At 45.8% G+C, this 20630-nt stretch overlaps 1 protein-coding gene across 1 annotated transcript in view; it reads right to left on the bottom strand.

Moving 5' to 3' along the window:
* The window catches only part of ERCC6L2 (ERCC excision repair 6 like 2), a 171269-nt gene that overhangs the window by 97648 nt on the left and 52991 nt on the right, over nucleotides 1-20630 (bottom strand).

Below are 20630 nucleotides of genomic sequence, written 5' to 3' on the forward strand. Positions count from 1 at the left end.
GGGAAGGAGACCAACCTGTTAACAATACACAAGTCGATATTCATTGGTGTTAACCAAGTAGAAGCAGCTCCTATCCACTTAATTCCCGCGAACCGGGTCCAGCACGGATATTCAGCAATGCTTAAGGGCTCTTTTACTAAAGTACAGTAGGATTACATTAACAGCAAAAATTAACAAGAGGTAAGTGCAAAGCATGTAGAGTAAATTCAGGGGGGTGCCACACACGACACATATTACAGCATGGGTACCTCATTACATACCCAAGCCTATTATGCAGAGCCTCTGGGCTACCACACATATAACGCAGCTCGGGTGATGTCAACATGGCAGTGATGGTCTACATTCCCCCCCACACACACACACACTCTGATACCCGCATTTCTCTGATCCAATTCTCCAGTTCTGCACCCCCCCCATCAGATCTCTGTACCCCCCCCCCCCCCCCCCTCATCCTGAGGCTTTCTCAAAGGTGAGCCCAGGTGGTCCAGTGGAAAGAAGTGGGAGAATTCCTCTTCTGCTCCCACTCTATCTGGCTCCAGGTTCAAAATCGCATCACTGACCCTAGTGGTAGACTCGCAGTACTACCTCTAGAGGTCAGACATGAACTCTAGTGGAAGTACAGTGAGACTACCACTGGGAGTCAGTGATGTCACTTTGAACTCAGAACTAAACAGGGCAGGAGTAGGGGGGGGGAGAGTCAGGTTGTTGACATGTGGGAGGGGCTGTATTTCATAGGAAGGGCTTGGTGGGGTGGGGGCAAAGGATCAGATTGAGAGGTGGATGATCAGATCAGGAGATCTAATTTGAGGTTTCAGCACTGGCCGAAGGTTATCCAAGCATAGCTGATATTCAGTGCTCAGATAATTATCCGACCAAAATAGGCTGAACAAAAGGCTGTCCTAACCTGCCCGACAGTTATCCAGATACAGGCTCTGAATTTCAGCAGTACCAAGATTATTTCTGGGATAAGAATGAAGCACTAAACACATTAGCACATTGAGGGAGGCTATGTGATGGAAATGTGAGCCCAGAGTTTTAGCCTGGCATATTTAAAACAGAAGGCTCTGTGAACAGTTCTTGTGACCGATATCCTCCTTATAAGTACATAAGTATTTTTTTAATTATTTCTTTATTCATATATTTCCATATATCATCACAATACGTGAATATGCAATCGGCATTTATACAAAAGGCAAAAATAAAAAATAGAGAGAAATATCATTAACAGCCTTTCTGTCCACAAGTTTAGGAAATTTTGGAATCCAAGAATTTAGAATTTAAAGTAAAACATATAGCAATAATTAAGGACTAGTGGTTGCAACTTCTGGTTCAGACCCCAGCCTGCATTTAGGGAGGGCACACAACATTCAATTCCACTCTAGCATCTAGAAATTGTTTTAACTGTTTTGGGTCTACAAATTGAAACTGTTTACCCTCAAGCATTACATTACAATAACAAGGAAAACGTAATATAAAAGTTGCTCACAGTGCCACCACCCTAGGGCGGGAGTTCCAAAAAGGCCCTCCGTCTCATCTGTGTAGGCCTGAGAGATCAGGAAAAATACGAATTTTTGAGCCCAAAAACAGATTTTCTAAGTGTCTCAAGGAAAGCCTTAATACGGCATTCCTATCAGGCTCCAGCACAAAAGTAACAAGCAGAGTCAACCTCTGAGTAATTATCTCCAATGAACTTTCAAGGAAAGAAGTAAGATCCATTCCTTCCCCTGCTATCAGTGGATTTTCTTCCACCACTCCACCACTCCTGATGTAATAAGCCCGAGTAAGGGGAGGCAGTGAGTCCTTGTCCATTCCAAGAATATCAATCATATATTTTTTAACCAGGTCCAAAGGGGAAATTAAAGGCGATTTGGGAAAATTAAGAAACCTGAGGTTTAATCTTCTAGTCTGGTTTTCTAGGTCCTCCAATCTTTTATATAGGAAATTATTATCCTTAACCAAAGCCGTTTCTACAGATCCCATTTCTTGAATTTTAATATTCACAGTCTCCAAATCTAAGGTTTGCTGTGCAGTCTTTTGCGCCTGAAGCAGGGCAGCCTCAGAAAGAGTCTTTATGTCAGAAGTATTCACTTTTAAAGTAGTTTGCCATAGAAGTGTGAATGCTGTAAACCATATCCCATAGTGACGCTAATGTCACAGTTGTGGTCTATTCACACCACTAATGGCTGAAGAAGGGTGAGGTTGATCTTCAACACAAGCAAGTTTAGAAACTATATCCTGAGGCAATACCTTTGAAGCTGATTGTAGCAATAGTTCTAGGCGTTGAGATTCAGCCTCCGTTACTGCAGACACTCCCTCAAACAGGTCGGGCTGAGCCCCTTCGGCTTCCTTCCCTGTTAGAGCTGCCAGCAACTCCCCTCCAGGCTGGGGTGGAGCAACTCGTTCCACGAGGCTCAGGGAAGCCTCGTTTCCATTCTCAATCGACACCGAAGTGCCGAGAGTTGCAGAGGGGGTCGAAAAGCCCTGAGGACCTGGTTGCTGTCTGAAAAATTGCAAAGTTGTCTGCCTCGTCGCTGAAGAAGTCACAGGAGCTGAGGAATGTTCCTTCACTTTTCCCCTCTGTTTCCTCATGCTTAATGAGGCGACAGAGGTGCCGTAGAGGACCTACAAACAGAGCAAATTCCAGGAGCTAACACAGGTGCGTCCATTCACAATGCCATTTTTGGAATCCTGTCGAAGGCCTAAGTACATAAGTATTGCCACACTGGGACAGACTGAAGATCCATCAAGACCAGCAGCCTGTTTCCAAAAGTGGCCAATCCTGGTTACAAGTACTTGGAAAGATCTCCTTCCACACCTAAATATTTACACAGGATATATTTCTATTGTTTGTCAGTGTTCAAAAAAGAGGAGGCTTTTTCTTTTGATTGGCAAGGAAGTTAAAGCAGATGCAGTAAGCAAAGACTACATTTAAAATTAAGGAATATTAGTTGAACTCTTATTTAGAGAAGGAGAGATACAAAAGCGGTTTGTCAAATTCTACCGGGTACTATATAGTTCAGATTCTCATATCACCAGAGAATCAACAGATTGTTATTTATGGAGGGATTTGGGGGGGGGGGGGTTGTTTCTGATGCCCTAAGGGGGTCACCTGAGGCTGATATCTCCCCTACAGAAGTCTATGAGGCTATTAAATCTATGCACTCAGGAAAGGCTCCAGGACTAGACGGCTTCATCTCAAGCTTCTTTAAGACCTCTGTGGTGAAATTAATGTCATTACTGACTTAAGTATTCAAAAATGGAGGCCATCTAGGAGTACACCTCCCAGACACTATGAAAATGGCAGGAATAAATGTGCTCCATAAGTCAGGGAGGAATAGTGCAACCTATGAGTCATACCATCCAATCTCTTTATTGTAATACAGACATCAAAACTTCAGTCAATTTGTTAGCTGGGAGATTGACCTTGGTGCTCCCACAAATCATCCATGCCAACCAAACAGCCTTTGTAGCTGGGCAGCAGAGTGTCGACAACATGAAACAGGCCATTTATTTGATTTGGGTTGCTTGGCAGGAGGGCTTGAGAACTATGCTTTTGGGAGTAGATACACAAAAAAGCATCTAATCACTTGCACTGGGAGTTTATGCTAGCAGTTATGGGGAAAATAAGGACGAGACCTAAATTTTTACACAAGGGCAGCTACAAAAGTCAATGGGGTATATTCAGAGTCCTTTCTGTGGGGGCACACCACCCAACAGAGACGCCCCTTCTCATCCCTTTTGTTTGCTTTGATCATGGAGCCCTTGGCCCAGTGCGTTAAAGCCAATCCAGATATCAAAGGGCTTGCAATAAGGCAGGAAACATAAAACTACTTTATTTGCAGACAATGCCTGAGATACTTAACCGCTAAATTCTATTCTGATACTTCTGATTGAGTAAGAGTATGCTAAAGTCTCTGGGTTCAAAATTAATATTGACAAGACAATTTGTTAGAGACAGAAGATTAGGAACTCAAGATTAATTTCCTGTTACAGTGAGTTAAGACTTCATTGAAGTATCTAGATATACAGATTCCTAGTAGATTAACAGAGCTCTATAAGGTGGACTATTGGGTTCTGGTGGCAAAAGTTAGGGCTGACCTGGACAGAGGGAGGAAACATTCCCTCTCTTGGCTTGGGAGAATAGCTGCGGTAAAAATGAATGGCTGCCGTGCTTCTTGTATTTATTTCAACTGAGACATTGAGCTTGGGCTTGGCGGGAACTGTGGGAGGGAATTTCCACAACAAATCCATATACTTTTCATATTTTGCAACTGTGCTGGAAGTTTCAATAGCAGAATGTGAAAGAGGAAAATATATCTGTGCTAGCCACTGGGAGAAGAAGAGATGGAGGTAGGCTAGGCTGGAAAAGACATGGAGTGGAGAAGTGTTTGAAGCTATTGACGCAGACGGATATCAAATGCTTTTCTCAACTACAAAGGGAATTTTTGATTCCTGCTAATGAATTCTATAATCATCTCTGACTCTGACACTTTATGCAACAAAGAGACTGGAGGGAGGTATGGTAGAGGGTTGCCTATAAAGTGAGAGCAAGTTTGAAAGCTGCACCAGGAAGCTCAAGAATTAATTTCCTCGTTCTTCAGCCTTCTAGTCTCGCTGGGATTTTGTAAGCTACCTTATATGATGGTTTGGGAGAAGGATGTAGAGGTGTGCCTGACTGGAAGGTTGTAGTACTTCATGCTAATAAAATTTCAGCAGTAGCCACTGCTAGGGGTGAACTTGAAGGTTCTTATGTACTGGCATATGACCCATTTGTGCCTGAGGCAAGGATATACACAATAAGAGAAACAGGACTTGCTTTGCTTTGTAGCAACACAGTGAGTCATCGTGGGCTCCTGGAAATCTGCTCACTCAACTCTGGAAAGGTAGAAAAGTGGCTATGTAAAGTACTGTTGATGGAGTCTATCTGCTGAAGGTACACAAGCAGAGAAAGGTGGAGGAACAATGGGATTGGTTGAGGGCAACATAAAAGTTACTTAAGGAGCTGGGGGATCAGAGGGCTAGGGGGCTAGAGGGAGTTGAGGGGATTTTTCTGTATTGTGCTTTGTTTGATGTAATGGGTAATTGAGAATGCAGAACAGGATTCAGGTAAGAGGGTGACATATGACTGTTTTTCTACTATCAGTATTTTGAATGGTTATGCACAGCTCGTGCCTGTGTATTATAGAGAATGTTAGGAGTGCTATGCTCTTGTACATCTATGCTCTTCAATTCATTGGATTTGTCTATCTATACTTTGAATGCCGAATAAAAGAACTGTTATGTCCCAGGTGGCTGTAAGTGGTAGCACTGGGAGTTCTGCCTCTAATTGCCTAACTGGGTGGAAAAGAACAGCAAAAGGTAAAATTATGTATAATCATACCTGATAATTTTCTTTCCATTAATCATAGCTGATCAATCCATAGACTGGTGGGTTGTGTCCATCTACCAGCAGGTGGAGATAGAGAGCAACTTTTGCCTCCCTATATGTGGTCATGTGCTGCCGGAAACTCCTCAGTATGTCGATATCAAAGCTCCAATCCGCAGGACTCAGCACTTAGAGAATTACACCCACGAAGGGACACTCTGCCCAGCTCACCACCGCCGAAACGGGGAGGGGAATTAACCCAGCTCATCCCCACACAAGTGGGGGAGGGGAATCCGTCCAGCTCATCCCCGCGGAGCGGTGGGAGGGACACCACACCCGCCGATGCGGGGGGATCTGGCTTATCCTGCAACCGCAACCGCGGGAGGAGCTGACTGACCCTAACACCGCCGAAGCGGGAGGGGTACAAAGCTGCCCTACAGCCGCACGAAGCGGGAGGGAGTGCCGGCAGAATTTATGTCTCATCCAGCCCCGTAAACGGAGGGGAGAGGAATGCAGCAGCTCACTGTAACACAAACTCGTCTCAACTCTTGAGAATCCAAGTGAAAGAAGAACTTGAACACGAAGTCCTCCTGAAGTAACTGAAGGCTAAACTTGAACCTAAAATTCAACCAGAATATAAACAGTACAGATATCTGGGAGGGGCTATGGATTGATCAGCTATGATTAATGGAAAGAAAATTATCAGGTATGATTATACATAATTTTACCTTCCATATCATCAAGCTGATCAATCCATAGACTGGTGGGATGTACCGAAGCAGTACTCACCCAGGGCGGGACATAGAAATCCCTGACCTCAACACTGAAGCTCCAAACCGGGCCTCCGCCCGTGCAGCCACAGTCAAACGGTAATGCTTGGAGAATGTATGAGCCGAAGCCCCGTTGCCGCCTTGCATATCTCTTCCAAGGAGACGGATCCGGCCTCTGCCATCGAGGCCGCCTGAGCTCTCGTGGATGTGAGCCTTCAGCTGGATAGGCGGCACCTTCCCCGCGGCCACATAAGCCGCTGCAATGGCTTCCTTGACCCATCTTGCACTGTAGGCTTAGCAGCCTGCAGACCCTTACGAGGACCTGCAAACAGGACAAACAGATGATCCGATTTCCGGAAATCATTGGTCACTCCAAGTATCTGATGATGACTCGTCTCACATCCAGATATTCAAGAGCGGAGTACTCCTCTGGGTAGTCCTCCCTACGAAAGGAAGGGAGACAGAGCTGCTGATTCACATGGAAGCGAGAAACAATCTTGGGCAGGAAGGAAGGCACTGTGCGAATAGTCACTCCTGCCTCAGTGAACTGCAGAAAAGGCTCTCGACATGAGAGCGCCTGGAGCTCGGAAACTCTTCTGGCTGAAGTGATAGCCACCAAAAGACTGCTTTCAACGTCAGGTCTTTCAGAGATGCCCTCGACAAGGGTTCAAAAGGCGGCTTCTGCAATGCTCTTAGCACCAGGTTGAGATTCCACGCAGGCACCACTGAGTGCAGAGGAGGGCGCAGGTGATTAACTCCCTTGAGAAAGCGCACCACATCTGGCTGCGAAGCCAGGGAAGCACCCTTCAGGCGGCCCTGAAGCAAGCCAGAGCCGCTACCTGGACCTTTAAGGGAACCTGAGCGACAGGCCTTTCTCCAGACCTTCTTGCAGGAACGCCAACACTGAAGAAATTGGAGCAGTGAAGGGAGAAAGTGAGCCTGCTTCACACCATGCTGCAAAGATACGCCAAACCCTGGCGTAAGCAGTAGAAGTAGAGCGCTTCCTCGCTCTCAGCATAGTGGCGATGACCTTGTCTGAGAAGCCCTTCTTCCTCAGACGCTGCCGCTCAATAGCCAGGCCGTAAGACCAAAGGGAGAGGGATCCTCCATCACCACGGGACCCTGATGTAACAGGCCCTGCTCCACTGACAGCCGCAGAGGATCGTCGACTGAGAGCCTGATCAAGTCCGCATACCAGGGACGTCTGGGCCAATCCGGACCCACCAGGATTACCCTGCCGGGATGCTTTGCCACCCGGTCTAGCACCCTGCCCAACATGGGCCAGGGCGGGACACATAGAGGAGCTCTTGTGTCGGCCACTGTTGGAGAAGAGCATCTACTCCCAGGGATCGAGGGTCCCGTCCTCTGCTGAAGAAGCGCGGCACTTGGCAATTGGCCGATGACGCCATCAGATCTAGGCTCGGCTGGCCCCAGCGCTTCGTGATGTCCAAGAACGCCTGAGCAGATAGTTGCCACTCTCCGGGCTCCAAGGTTATGGCGACTGAGAAAGTCCGCCTTGACATTCATGACTCCGGCAATGTGGGCCGCTGAAAGCTGCTCCAGGTTCGCTTCCGCCCACTGGCAAAGACTCATAGCCTCCTTGGCTAGAGGGGCGCTCTTGGTACCTCCCTGGCGGTTGATATAGGCCACAGCCGTGGCATTGTCCGACAGGACCCGTACAGGCTACAACACCAGTACCGGGATGAACTCCAATAACACCAACTGAATGGCTCTGAGTTCCAGGAGGTTGATAGACCACTTGCCTCGCAGGAGACTAGAGCCCCTGCGCTGTCCTTCCCAAGCAGTGGGCTCCCCAGCCCATCAAAGAGGCGTCTGTCGTGACGACAATCCACTCCGGGGTCACCAGAGGCAATCCTGCAGACAACTTGTCTGTCTGCGTCCACCAGCTCAGCGCCTTGCGCACTGCTGGGTCCACGGGAAGGCGCACAGCATAATCCTCCGACATCGGAGTCCAGCGCAGCAGCAGAGATAGCTGTAGTGGTCTCATATGAGCCCTGGCCCAGGGCACTACTTCCATCGTGGCCGTCATAGAGCCCAACAGCTGCACGTAGTCCCAAGCCCGAATAGGAGAGGCTACTAGGAACTAGTCCACCTGAGCCTGAAGCTTGACAATCCGATTGTCTGGCAGGAACACTCTGCCCACTTGGGTGTCGAATCGAACTCCCAGATACTCCAGGGACTGAGTCGGGCGCAGCTGGCTCTTCTTCCAGTTGATGATCCATCCCAGGGAGCTCACCAGAGCAACTACCCGGTCCATAGCTTTGCCGCACTCTACATAAGAGGGGGCTCGGATCAACCAGTCGTCCAGATAAGGATGGACTTGTACTCCTTCCTTTAGCAGGAAGGCCGCTATGACCCCCATTACTTGGAAAAGGTCCGCGGAGCAGTAGCCAACCCGAAAGGGAGGGCTCTGAACTGGAAGTGTCGACTCAGGACTGTAAAACGCAGAAAGCGTTGGAGAGGAGGCCAGATGGGAATATGCAGGTACGCTTCCTTGATGTCCCAAGGAAGCCAAGAACTCTCCTGCCTTCACTGCCGCTATAACAGAGCGGAGAGTCTCCATGCGAAAGTGCCTCACTTTCCAGGCCCGATTGACCCCTTTGAGGTCGAGGATAGGCCGGACAGAACCTCCTTTCTTTGGAACCACAAAGTAAATGGAGTAACGTCCCTTGCCAATCTGATTTTTTGGCACCGGAACGACCGCACCCAGGCGGATCAGGTTGTCCAAGGTCTGCTGCACTGCCACAGCTTGACCGGAGACTTGCAGGGAGAGAGTACAAACCCATCTCTTAAGGGTTGGCAGAACTCTAGCTTGTAGCCGTCTCTGATGACTTCCAGCACCCACGCGTCTGAAGTTATAGTGGTCCACTCGCCCAGAAACGAGGACAGCCGTCCTCCAATCTGCACTGGGGCGTGGACCAAGGCCCCGTCATTGGGTACGAGACCCTGGGGGAGGACCGGAGGGAGCACCTCCGGGACGGCGGTCTCTGCGAAAGGAATGCTGCTTGGGGGAGAAATTCCTCTTGAAGGAAGAGGGGGCAGAGGAACCCGACTTGCCCGGGCCGGGTACGACGGGCTTCCAGCAACCGTCCTCTGGAGGTACCGGGACGAGTACTAGCCCGAGCCCTGACCTCTGGTAATTTCTTGCCCTTAGACGTGCCGAGATCGGTCACGATTTTGTCCAGCTCGACCCCAAAGAGCAGCTTGCCTTTAAAAGGCAATCTAGCCAGGCGGGATTTAGAGGCGTGGTCAGCCGACCAATGTTTCAGCCAAAGCCACCGCCGCGCAGAGACTGTCTGAGCCATGCCCTTAGCTGAGGCTCTCAAGACATCATACAGCAAGTCTGCCAAATAGGCTAAGCCCGATTCCAGGGCCGGCCAATCAGCCCTCAAGGAAAGATCCGAGGGGGAAGCCCGCTGCACCATAGTCAGGCACGCCCTGGCCACATAGGAGCCGCAAACTGAGGCCTGCAAATTTAACGCAGCTGCCTCAAAGGACGACCTTAAGGCCGCCTCCAATCTTCTGTCTTGGGCGTCCTTTAGGGCCGTGCCACCTTCCACCGGCAACGCCGTTTCTTAGTCACCGCAGTGATTAAAGAATCCACAGTAGGCCACAGATAGGCCTCACGTTCACTCACAGCCAAGGATAGAGGCGGGACATAGCCCTAGCCACTTTAAGGCTCGTTTCCGGGACATCCCATTGAGCCGCAATTAAGGTGTGCATGGCATCATGCACGTGGAAGGATCTAGGCGGGCGCTTCGTCCCCAGCATAATGGCAGAGCCAACAGGGGCTGAGGGAGAGACGTCCTCCGGAGAGGAAATCTTCAAAGTGTCCATGGCCTGTAACAACAGGTTGGGCAATCCTCTGGGCTAAAAAGCCGCGCTGCAGAGGGGTCATCCGCTCCATCCGAGCGGGGATCTATCTCCTCCAAGGAATCCGCAAAAGGACCGTTGGGAGACCTCAGACACGCTGCCCTCATCTACATCGGAGGAGACAAAGTCCTCCAAGGCCTGGAAATCAACCCGAGGGCGTTTACCTCTGGGAACCTCAACCTCTTTATCAGAAGAGGGAGCAGCGGCAGCGTTTTGCATGAGGAAAGCCTGATGCAGCAGCAAAACAAACTCGGGGGAGAAACCCCCCAGACTGTGCACTTCCGCAGCCTGGGCAACAGCCCTAGACGCACTCTCAACCGGCGCTCGCAATAGCGGGGGAGAGACATGCTGCGCATCCAAAATGGCGTCTGGCGCGAAACTCCGCGAAGGAGCCGCGCGGGAAGAACGGCGCTTAACTTTAGCCGCTTTGTGCCGTCGCCCAAATTAAGGGCGTTCATGGCATAATGTCTCCCACCTCAAGGGCGGCCCACGAAGAAGCCGTCCGAGCCGCGTGGCCGGCCAAGATGGCGGAGGCGAGGAGCGGGGGATGGGCGGTTTATGGCGGGAAAAAACCGCCACGCCGGAGGAACGACCCGGGACATTCATCGGTCACTAAAACTGTCACCCATCAAGGGCGAATCAGGTTGTAAAACCCCCGCATCCCCTCTAGAAGCGCTCCAGCGATCCGGGGAGCGACCCTTTGCGCCCTCGCCCTCCGACGCCATATGCCACGAGGAGAAGAATCGGGGAACCCCCGGCCCGCTATAAAAGGTAAAATTACCTGCTTGCCGCTCCGAGCTGTAACGAACTGGTGTCCCAGTGAGTAGCTGCAATGAACGTTTAAAGAAACGTCGAATTAACGCCTTTAAAGACGTTTTAAAATTTTTTTTTTTTTTTTTTTTTAAATGGAGCCAGCGGGAGGGGGGAGAAAAGGAGGGACCTGGCACCACCAGGTTTGCACTTGCTCAAAGAGCCCTCAACCCCAGGCCTCAACAAAACCTAAGGATTAGGCTTGGAGGCCTAGCCAGAGCTGCTGCTGTGTGTGACCACCACCTGCTGAGATAGAGAACATACTGAGGAGTTTCCGGCAGCACATGACCACATATAGGGAGGCAAAAGTTTGCTCTCTATCTCCACCTGCTGGTAGATGGACACAACCACCAGTCTATGGATTGATCAGCTTGATGATATGGAATGTCTTCTTCATTCCCACTCAACACTCAGGCAAGCTACAGGCTCACATAAGACATGAGAACTCTGAACAACAGTGGAACACAGGAACAATGATCAGGTCCAGGCACCAGAATCAAGGAAGCAAATACAACAAACTTCAGGCAACGGCTGGAGATCGACACTCTGTTTTGCTCAATTTTGATTTGTATTTTGTAAATAAAAACAAAGGATATTGAAGCATAACTATGTAAGGGATGTACTCCTCCTGCAGGCTATGATATACCCTTCTTTAGGTAAAATAATTTTAACTTGCAATAAAACATTTATAGGAAATCACTGTAAAGGTGTTAATGCCATGGTATCATTTGTTCAAAACTATAACACAATCTGCCTTACATCTGCTGCACAAAGTAAATAAAATTTTATTTCCTATAAAAATACTAATAGAAAAGTCATTTGATTGACCTCTCAGCCTAGGCGGCCTGTACTAAAATTGTTCCCTATACCTTTTAACAGCGTTACATTGGACCGCAACCTAACACTAGAGAGCCAAGTGACCTCCACAACAAAGAAAATGTTCCAATCAATGTGGAAACTCAAACGCTTGAAACCAGTTCTTCCCGAGAAAACATTTTGCAACCTGATACAATCAATGGTACTAAGCCAGGTACACTACTGAAATGGAATTATGTGGGATGCAAAGAACAAACATTAAAGAAAGTTCAGACCCGCTCAAAACACGGCAGCTAGGCTTATCTTCAGAAAAACACAATTTGAAAGCGCAAAACCCCTCCGCAAAAAAACTATACTGGCTCCCAATCAAAGAACGCACAGCTTTCAAAATCTGCACTCTGGTTCACAAAATTATCTACGGTGAAGCCGAGATACATGATGGGCTTGATTGACCTACCAACTAGAAACACATCCAAATCAACACGAACGTACCTAAATCTGCACTACCCAAGCTGCAAAGGACTCAAATACAAATCAACTTATGCATCCAGTTTCTCCTACATAAGCACACAACTGTGGAATGCATTACCAAAAGCCATAAAACTACGTATGACCACCTAAACTTCCGGAAAAAAACTAAAAACTAACCTGTTTAAACAGGCATACCCTATCAATCCAACATAAATACCTGATCTTTGCAACACAACAAAACTAAAGTACGTAATGGACATAACACAACTCTTCCATTGTACGATTCCATAATGTGGCTGTGCCACATGAGCTTTAGCTAACCACAATATCACTTTGTATTTGTTTACACCGAGTCTGCAAACGCCTCTCTCGGTACTATGTAAGCCACACTGAGCCTACAAATAGGTGGGAAAATGTGGGATACAAATGTAACAAATAAATAAAATAAAGAAAGGAAGCAGCGTTTGCTCACGTCCCATTGAAGTCTGATCCACCGGACAGAGGAAATTACTATACTGTAAATTCATTTAATGAACGCAAGAGCTTTTCACTCAAAGACTACAGATATTATGGATCTCATACAGCAAAACTCAGATCTCTTTTTTATTAAGTGTCCTGACTTGATTCTGTGACATCAGGAGAACTAAGCCCCCCCAGGATATTCAATTTTTCCCTGTACCAGGCTCAGAGCTCAAGTGATGGATGTCTGAAAATCTGGCAGCAGTTTAGATTGAACTTCCTATGATCAAAGGAATAGAATGCCAGTAAGTCGAATTGGAGAAAGAGAAAATGTATCTTTGCCTTGCCCTACAGCAGTGCTTTTCAATCTTTTTGTAGCTGTGATAAGATACCAAATAAAAGTGTTCTGAAGTCGCCCCCCCCCAGAGGTGCAGAAGAATGATAAACATATGAAGAACCCACCCACAGTTTGGGAAGGTCTGCCCTACAGGACTCTTAGAGGGCAAAATGGAAATCTGATATTGTTACTACAAGTGATTACTGATATCAGTTCTTTTACTGGAAGATTTTAACTTGCCTATATTAAAAACTATACCACAGCCCTAGAGTTTTCTAGGATTCACACAATGGCTTGATGGCCCACCTCAAGCTAAAGGTGAGCACTTAGATTGGGTTCTCATTTGTAGTAGGCATTCTTACAAATAGATGGTTGACAGCACGGACATTGTGCTAGTAGTGTGGTCATGACACTTCTTAATTTATTTTTCTATCTCTGGATCTACTGATTTACCAACTGTGACTTATAAATTGCATCATACTCAAAGAACTAACAAGTAAAAGATTAAAAGAAGTCCTAAAGTGGATTTAATACCAAATTTTGATTCACTAGTTAGTCCGAGAAATGGGGAGCTGTTTATAGACAAGGCAGTAAATAATGTGGCTTCTTTTCACAACTAAAGAATTAAAATTAATATAGAAGGCACCCTCCAGGTTCACAGAAGATTTACATACATTTAAAAAGAAAAAAGAAAACTGGAACATACATAACAGAGATAATAAAAGGAAGAAGCTAGGGAAGATAACATGCACCTTAAATGTTATAATTTCAAAGTAAGGGAATGTAAGAATTAACATACTTTTGGAGGTAATATCTCAAGCAAATATACTTAGAGAGCGTTTCCATGTTGTGCACCTTCTGAAGAACCCTACTTTAACAAAGAAATTCAGCTGAATTTCCTCTCTTGAAAACACAAAGCAAATGAGATGGTAAGATAATTCTAAGATAAAATGGAGGACAAGATAGCTAATATTCAAGCTGGACATTTTGATCTCTCTAATGCAAGGGTAGCCATATTACAGCCCACATGCCAAATCCAGCCCAACAACACCTAAATTCTGGCCCACCTTGCATTCATTTTTATATTTTCTTCAGTCCACTGAAACCTACTGCTGCTTCCACCATCATCAAGAGGAAGGCTGAGGCAGAAGAGAACCAATACTCTTACCAGTCATTTTGCTGTCATCATTTGGAGCCCTCAATGTCCACCTTTAATGATGCATGGATACTGGTATTCTATTAAAGGTGGGCATTCAGAGATCAGATTAGCTACATCGGCAGAGGGACTAGCAGAAGCACTGGCACACTCCTGTCGCAGCTTGCTGCTCAGCAGTCGCACCAGCACAAGTGAGTGAATTTCCTATTCCATGCTTTGCCATAACCCACTTTTTATTAGGTTGAGAGAGAGGATCCTAAAGACCTGGTCAGATGTTTGTAAACAGTGACGCAGAGCTCCAAAGAGTGCAGAGACATAGTTACATGTGAGCTGGAACCTGCCTGAAGAATCATCTGTTTAGGACTTAAGTGGGCCCCCCCCCCAACTCCCCCACACATACTCCTCAAATCACATACCACACACCAGTAACCAACCTAGTCGTGGTTACAAATGCAGCAATTGGGCCGAACTCCTTGCTCACCCCTGCTCTAACAGTCAAAATGTAAAGAAATCTAGATCATGGGTTTGATTGTGCCATCTTTCTCTGGACTTTTCTACTACTTTTGACAGCATAGACCACAATATTTTATTATCTCAATTACTGGGTTATGGTGTTGAGAGAAAAACCTACACTGGATCTTATTTTTGAAAGCAAAGTGTGTAAATTTGAGTAATGCATTTTCCACCATGGATGCCCAGTCAGAAAATGTTTGTTTCATTTTCATTTGGATTGGATTTTAAGTTCAAAAGTTTTATTAAGGTTTATGTTAAAACAACAGTAAGAAACAATACACAGCAAAACAAACGCACTTCATAAATTTCATTTTTTTGTTTGTTTTTTGTTCAGAGCGAATGTCTTTAAAAGGGCATACTATTACTGGCAGAGAACGTTTGTTTCAAATGGCAGTCCATCCCTATTCCATCCCATGTAAATTGCAGCTAGGGGTCTATTTTGTCACCAGTGCTTTTCAACTTGTATACATGGCCACTTGTACAGATTATTGTATTGCTCAATATCAACTACATATTTCAAATATACTTCACAACTGGAGAATTTATTCCACTCCAAATATGTAGTTCTCACTCAGCTTATATAAAAGTGGAATAACTAGTATTCTTCACCATGAGCAATCAATATACTCTAATCAGAACAAAGTTACTGATTAGCTGAAGAAAAAAGGCCTCAGTCTCAGCTGAAAAAGCTTCTTGGTAGATTTGGGAACTCATTCAATACCCAACTACTTTCATCATTGGACCGAAAAAACCTCCAAACCAGATTCCATGATTATAGATTTCAAATTAATGATCTTTTTTTTAAATATATTTTTCCTATATGCAATAAATAATATAAATGCAAAGATTCCTCAATTTGTATCATAGCATGTATTTATATGTTCTTATGCAGGAAGAGAAAGAGCACTTAGCTTAAAGTAGACGATCCCATTAATACTCAGCTTCATGGTATTTAAGGGAAAGATAAAGAAGCAGTTATCAAAAATCTAAATGAATATCCTGTGTAGGGCCAAACACTGGTTAAATTCTAAATAAACTAAAATTTAATCCACTCACTCTCTTTGCAACCTTTAGCAAATCACATCATATTCCATCACCTCAGGTACAACTTAGATTGTAAGACCACTTAGGTAGGGAAGTAACTTTAAAAACTTAAAAAATAACTTGTTCTGAGCTCAGTTTCAGAAAAGGCAAGTAAGAAATACAAAAATTCTGGGATCACTGCTGTACTAGCTTTTCATCATGCATAAACAGATCACTTGCCTTTTCTAATTAAGGGGCATTAAATATATGCAGCCCTATTTGAGAGAGGAAGAAATTCTTATGGCTGTACAAGCATCAGTGACAACTTACTTGAACCACTTTAACTCTCTTTACATGAGACTGCCAATAAAAAGAATCAGTCTTATAGATTCCAGCCAGTTAAAAAAAAAAAAAGCAGCATATATAATTACTAAGGTTAAACTTACTTACATTACCCCAATACTCAAATATCTACACTGGTTCCCTTTAAAACTCTAACTGATTTTAAGGTTTTATTCTTGCTTCACAAAATTATTCACTGTTACATACCATTATATCTTGTGTTGTATCCATTGCTATGTTCTGGGATGATGATTGCATTCTTCTCAACAGGTATTGTTGCAAGTCCCAAATGGAACTGCCTTCATATCTACAAAGGTCCAACATACTGGCACTGGGCTTAAAAATTCTAACTGAATTTTCAGAAGCAAAAAAGGCCAACTCATTTAAAAGTGTATTATAATTAATCATTTTTGTTTGTTTTAATGATTATGGTGCATATTGTTACTTGAATTATGTTATTATTGTAATAATTATGAACCACTTGGTAGCTTTTTGGTAAAGGCAGTATATAAATTAGATAAATTAATAAACAAACCTAAGATGAACAATAATGTTCTTTTCAGACAACAGTAGATTCTTCTAAGCTATCTTCCCATGATGAATATTAGTCCCATTCTGTTTTTTCCCCTATGAATGATGCAGGACCCTTCTTATCAGCCACAGACTGATAAAGCCCACATCTGAGGAAGCCAATGGTTGGGATTTGAAGCTCCTGTGCAGGGTGCAGGTCCACAGAGTATTCCGATTTGAGCGCCAACTCAGCACTCAGGCACACTGAGGCGAGCCCCTGGACCCCTCGGCAGAGCAGGCCCACGTTTGTGGCAGTCACAGACCGGGAGCCAAGACCCCCAAACAGGTGCAGGACGGAGGATCCATTCAGTATAATGTCTGCTTGCCCACCGCACCTCTGTGGACCCCGACTCGAAGTGGCCCAGAAGCTGTGACGAGCGAGTGGAGAGAGCAGAGATCCCCGCAGTGCGGAACCCTGAGACAACACTGGCAACTGTGACGTAGGAATGGGGAGAAGCGGTGCTCCTCACTGAGCAGTGTGCCTGATGCAGCACTTCCCTTGGGAGAACTGTGGGTGGCCTTGGCAGCATGTTGCTGAAGACCGAAGCCAAACAGATTTGGACTTAAGTATGCTTCTGAGTTCAAGGAGACAAGAGAGAAAACAGGAGGAGCATGGGAAAGGTGCACCTAAACGCTAAAATCTACATCTAAAGCAGAACCTCGCCTGGAGATCCTACCACCGGAATCGCTTCCCTAATAAGAAGGCCACGGCAAAATCGCTTAAAAATACTGACCTTCACCGGCTGCACTTCAGCTGGCTTGTTCCCAGCAACTCTAGTCTTCTAAATGCCTTTTTGCCGGAGGGGGCCTCTATCCAACTCCCTACACCTGAGACAACTTAACCATTAACCTATCTTAAAGAACACCGAATCCTGAGGTCAATAACATCTTGGCTATCATCCCACACATCAGCCCTTCATACGCAGTTTCACAGGCAGCTGCGCAGACAAAACATACACAACCCAGATCATCTACCCAGATATATCTACTTTTATGTCTCCTCTATACCTCTGACTCCTAGACAAACCTCATGACAAGACACAGCCACTGTTCCACAAGACCCGACAAGATACCCAATGTTTAGCCCTCCTCCTCACCTTACCTGGAGGGTGCAATACTCAGAAGGCCGATGAAGGCTAAACCTTCGGGTGATTCTCCACGGATAAACTCTTACCTTATCCTTTGTCACAGGAAAAAGATTCACCCTTATAATTTTCTTTAATAAATTTAGCTTGTACTGGTAAATAAAAAAAAAAAATACTTAAAAAGAAATTTAGATAAGACCAACAAAGTATTTTGCAAAAAATTTATTAACCAATAAATGTATACATAGATAAGAAAAAAACAAAACAAAATAAAGTTATTTAGTAGTTCACAACTAAAAGCTTGAAACTACAAGATTCACATGGAGGGGCATAATTGAACGGGGCGCCCAAGTTTTCATGAGGGCGTCCTCATAGGACGGCCCCGCGAAGGGGCGGGGAAACCCATATTATCAAAACAAGATGGGCGTCCATCTTTCATTTCGATAATACGATCGGGGACACCCAAATCTCAACATTTAGGTCTATCTTAGAGATGGTCGACCTAAATGTTGAGATGGTCGCCTTAGAGATGGTCATCCCCGGTTTTCGGCGATAATGGAAACCGAGGACGCCCTTCTCAAAAACGACCAAATCCAAGCCCTTTGGTCATGGGAGGAGCCAGAATTCGTAGTGCACTGGTCCCCCTCAAATGCCAGGACACCAACTGGGCATCCTAGAGGGCACTGCAGTGGACTTCACAAATTGCTCCCAGGAACACAGCTCCCTTACCTTGGGTGCTAAGCCCCCCAAAACCCACTACCTACAACTGTACACCACTACCATAGCACTAAGGGGTGAAGGGGGGCACCTACATGTCGGTACAGTGGGTTTCGGGTGGGTTTTGGAGGGCTCACATTTACCATCACAAGTGTAACAGGTAGGGGGGATGGGCCTTGGTCCACCTGCCTGAAGTGCACTGAACCCACTAAAACTGCTCCAAGGACCTGCATACTGCTGGGTATGATATTTGAGGCTGGCATAGGGGCTGGAAAAAAATATTTTTAAAAAATGTTTTTGAGGGTGGGAAGGGTTAGTGATCACTGGGGGAGTAAGGGGAGGTCATCCCCAATTCCCTCCGGTGGTCATCTGGTCATTTAGGGCACATTTTTGTGGCTTGGTTGTAAGAAAAAAAGGACCAGGTAAAGTCGTCCAAGTGTTCGTCAGGGACGCCCTTCTTTTTTCCATTATCAGTCGAGGACACCCATGTGTTAGGCACGCCCCAGGCACGCCTTCGCTACTCCTCCAACACGCCCCCCTGAACTTTGGTCATCCTCGCAACGGAAAGCAGTTGAGGACGCCCAAAATCAACTTTCGATTATGCTGATTTGGCATCCCTGTGAGAAGGACGCCCATCTTGTGATTTGTGTCGAAAGATGGGCGCCCTTCTCTTTCGAAAATAAGCCTGATAGGGTACCGTTTACTAAGACACGCTGTAGGCACACAAACCTTTTAGTATGCGCTAAAAATTAGCGCTAGCTAATGAAAGACACACCCATAGGCATATAATGAGTGTCTCTATCATTAGAGAGCGCTAAAACTTTTGCATGCCTACAGCACAGCTTAGTAAACAGGGCCCATAGATAGGTAAGAGAGTAAAATGGAGTTAGAAAGTAAGGTGACTAATTTAAAGAAAGGTGCACATGAGGACAGAGAGATGGTTAAATATTAGCTAGAGTAGGTATGGATAAGTAGGTAAGGTAAGTAGTGGAGTGCCTCAAGGATCGGTGCTGGGGCCGATTCTGTTCAACATATTTGTGAGTGACATTGCCGATGGGTTAGAAGGTAAAGTTTGCCTATTTGCGGATGATACTAAGATCTGTAACAGAGTGGACACCCCGGAGGGAGTGGAAAACATGAAAAAAGACCTACGGAAGCTAGAAGAATGGTCTAAGGTTTGGCAATTAAAATTCAATGCGAAGAAATGCAAAGTGATGCACTTAGGAAGTAGAAATCCACGGGAGACGTATGTGTTAGGCGGGGAGAGTCTGATAGGTACGGGCGGAGAGAGGGATCTTGGGGTGATAGTATCTGAGGATTTGAAGGCGACGAAACAGTGTGACAAGGCGGTGGCTGTAGCTAGAAGGTTGTTAGGCTGTATAAAAAGAGGTGTGACCAGCAGAAGAAAGGGGGTGTTGATGCCCCTGTATAAGTCATTGGTGAGGCCCCACCTGGAGTATTGTGTTCAGTTTTGGAGGCCGTATCTTGTTAAGGATGTAAAAAGAATTGAAGCGGTGCAAAAAAAAGCTACGAGAATGGTATGGGATTTGCGTTACAAGACGTATGAGGAGAGACTTGCTGAACTAAACATGTATACTCTGGAGGAAAGGAGAAACAGGGGTGATATGATACAGACGTTCAAATATTTGAAAGGTATTAATCCGCAAACGAACCTTTTCCGGAGATGGGAAGGTGGTAGAACGAGAGGACAGGAAATGAGATTGAAGGGGAGCAGACTCAAGAAAAATGTCAGGACGTATTTTTTCACGGAGAGAGTAGTGGATGCTTGGAATGCCCTCCCGCGGGAGGTGGTGGAAATGAAAACGGTAACGGAATTCAAACATGCGTGGGATAAGCATAAAGGAATCCTGTGCCGAAGGAATGGATCCTCAGGAGCTTAGTCAAGATTGGGAGGCGGGGCTGGTGGTTGGGAGGCGGGGATAGGACTGGGCAGACTTATACGGTCTGTGCCAGAGCCGGTGGTGGGAAGCGGGACTGGTGGTTGGGAGGCGGGGATAGTGCGGGGCAGACTTATACAGTCTGTGCCCTGAAAAGCACAGGTAGAAATCAAAGTAGGGTATACACAAAAAGCAGCAAATATGAGTTGTCTTGTTGGGCAGACTGGATGGACCGTGCAGGTCTTTTTCTGCCGTCATCTACTATGTTACTATAAACATGTCCATTATCCCAGCAAAGCAACCTACACATATATCCTATAGTATTGTTATCTTAAGTTCATCTAGCCCACACCTCATACTCCCTGAAAAAAAAATTTAAACTGCTCAATATCACAGCTAGCAAT

The sequence above is a fragment of the Microcaecilia unicolor genome, chromosome 2, assembly GCF_901765095.1.
Source record: "Microcaecilia unicolor chromosome 2, aMicUni1.1, whole genome shotgun sequence".
Taxonomy (NCBI): domain Eukaryota; kingdom Metazoa; phylum Chordata; class Amphibia; order Gymnophiona; family Siphonopidae; genus Microcaecilia; species Microcaecilia unicolor.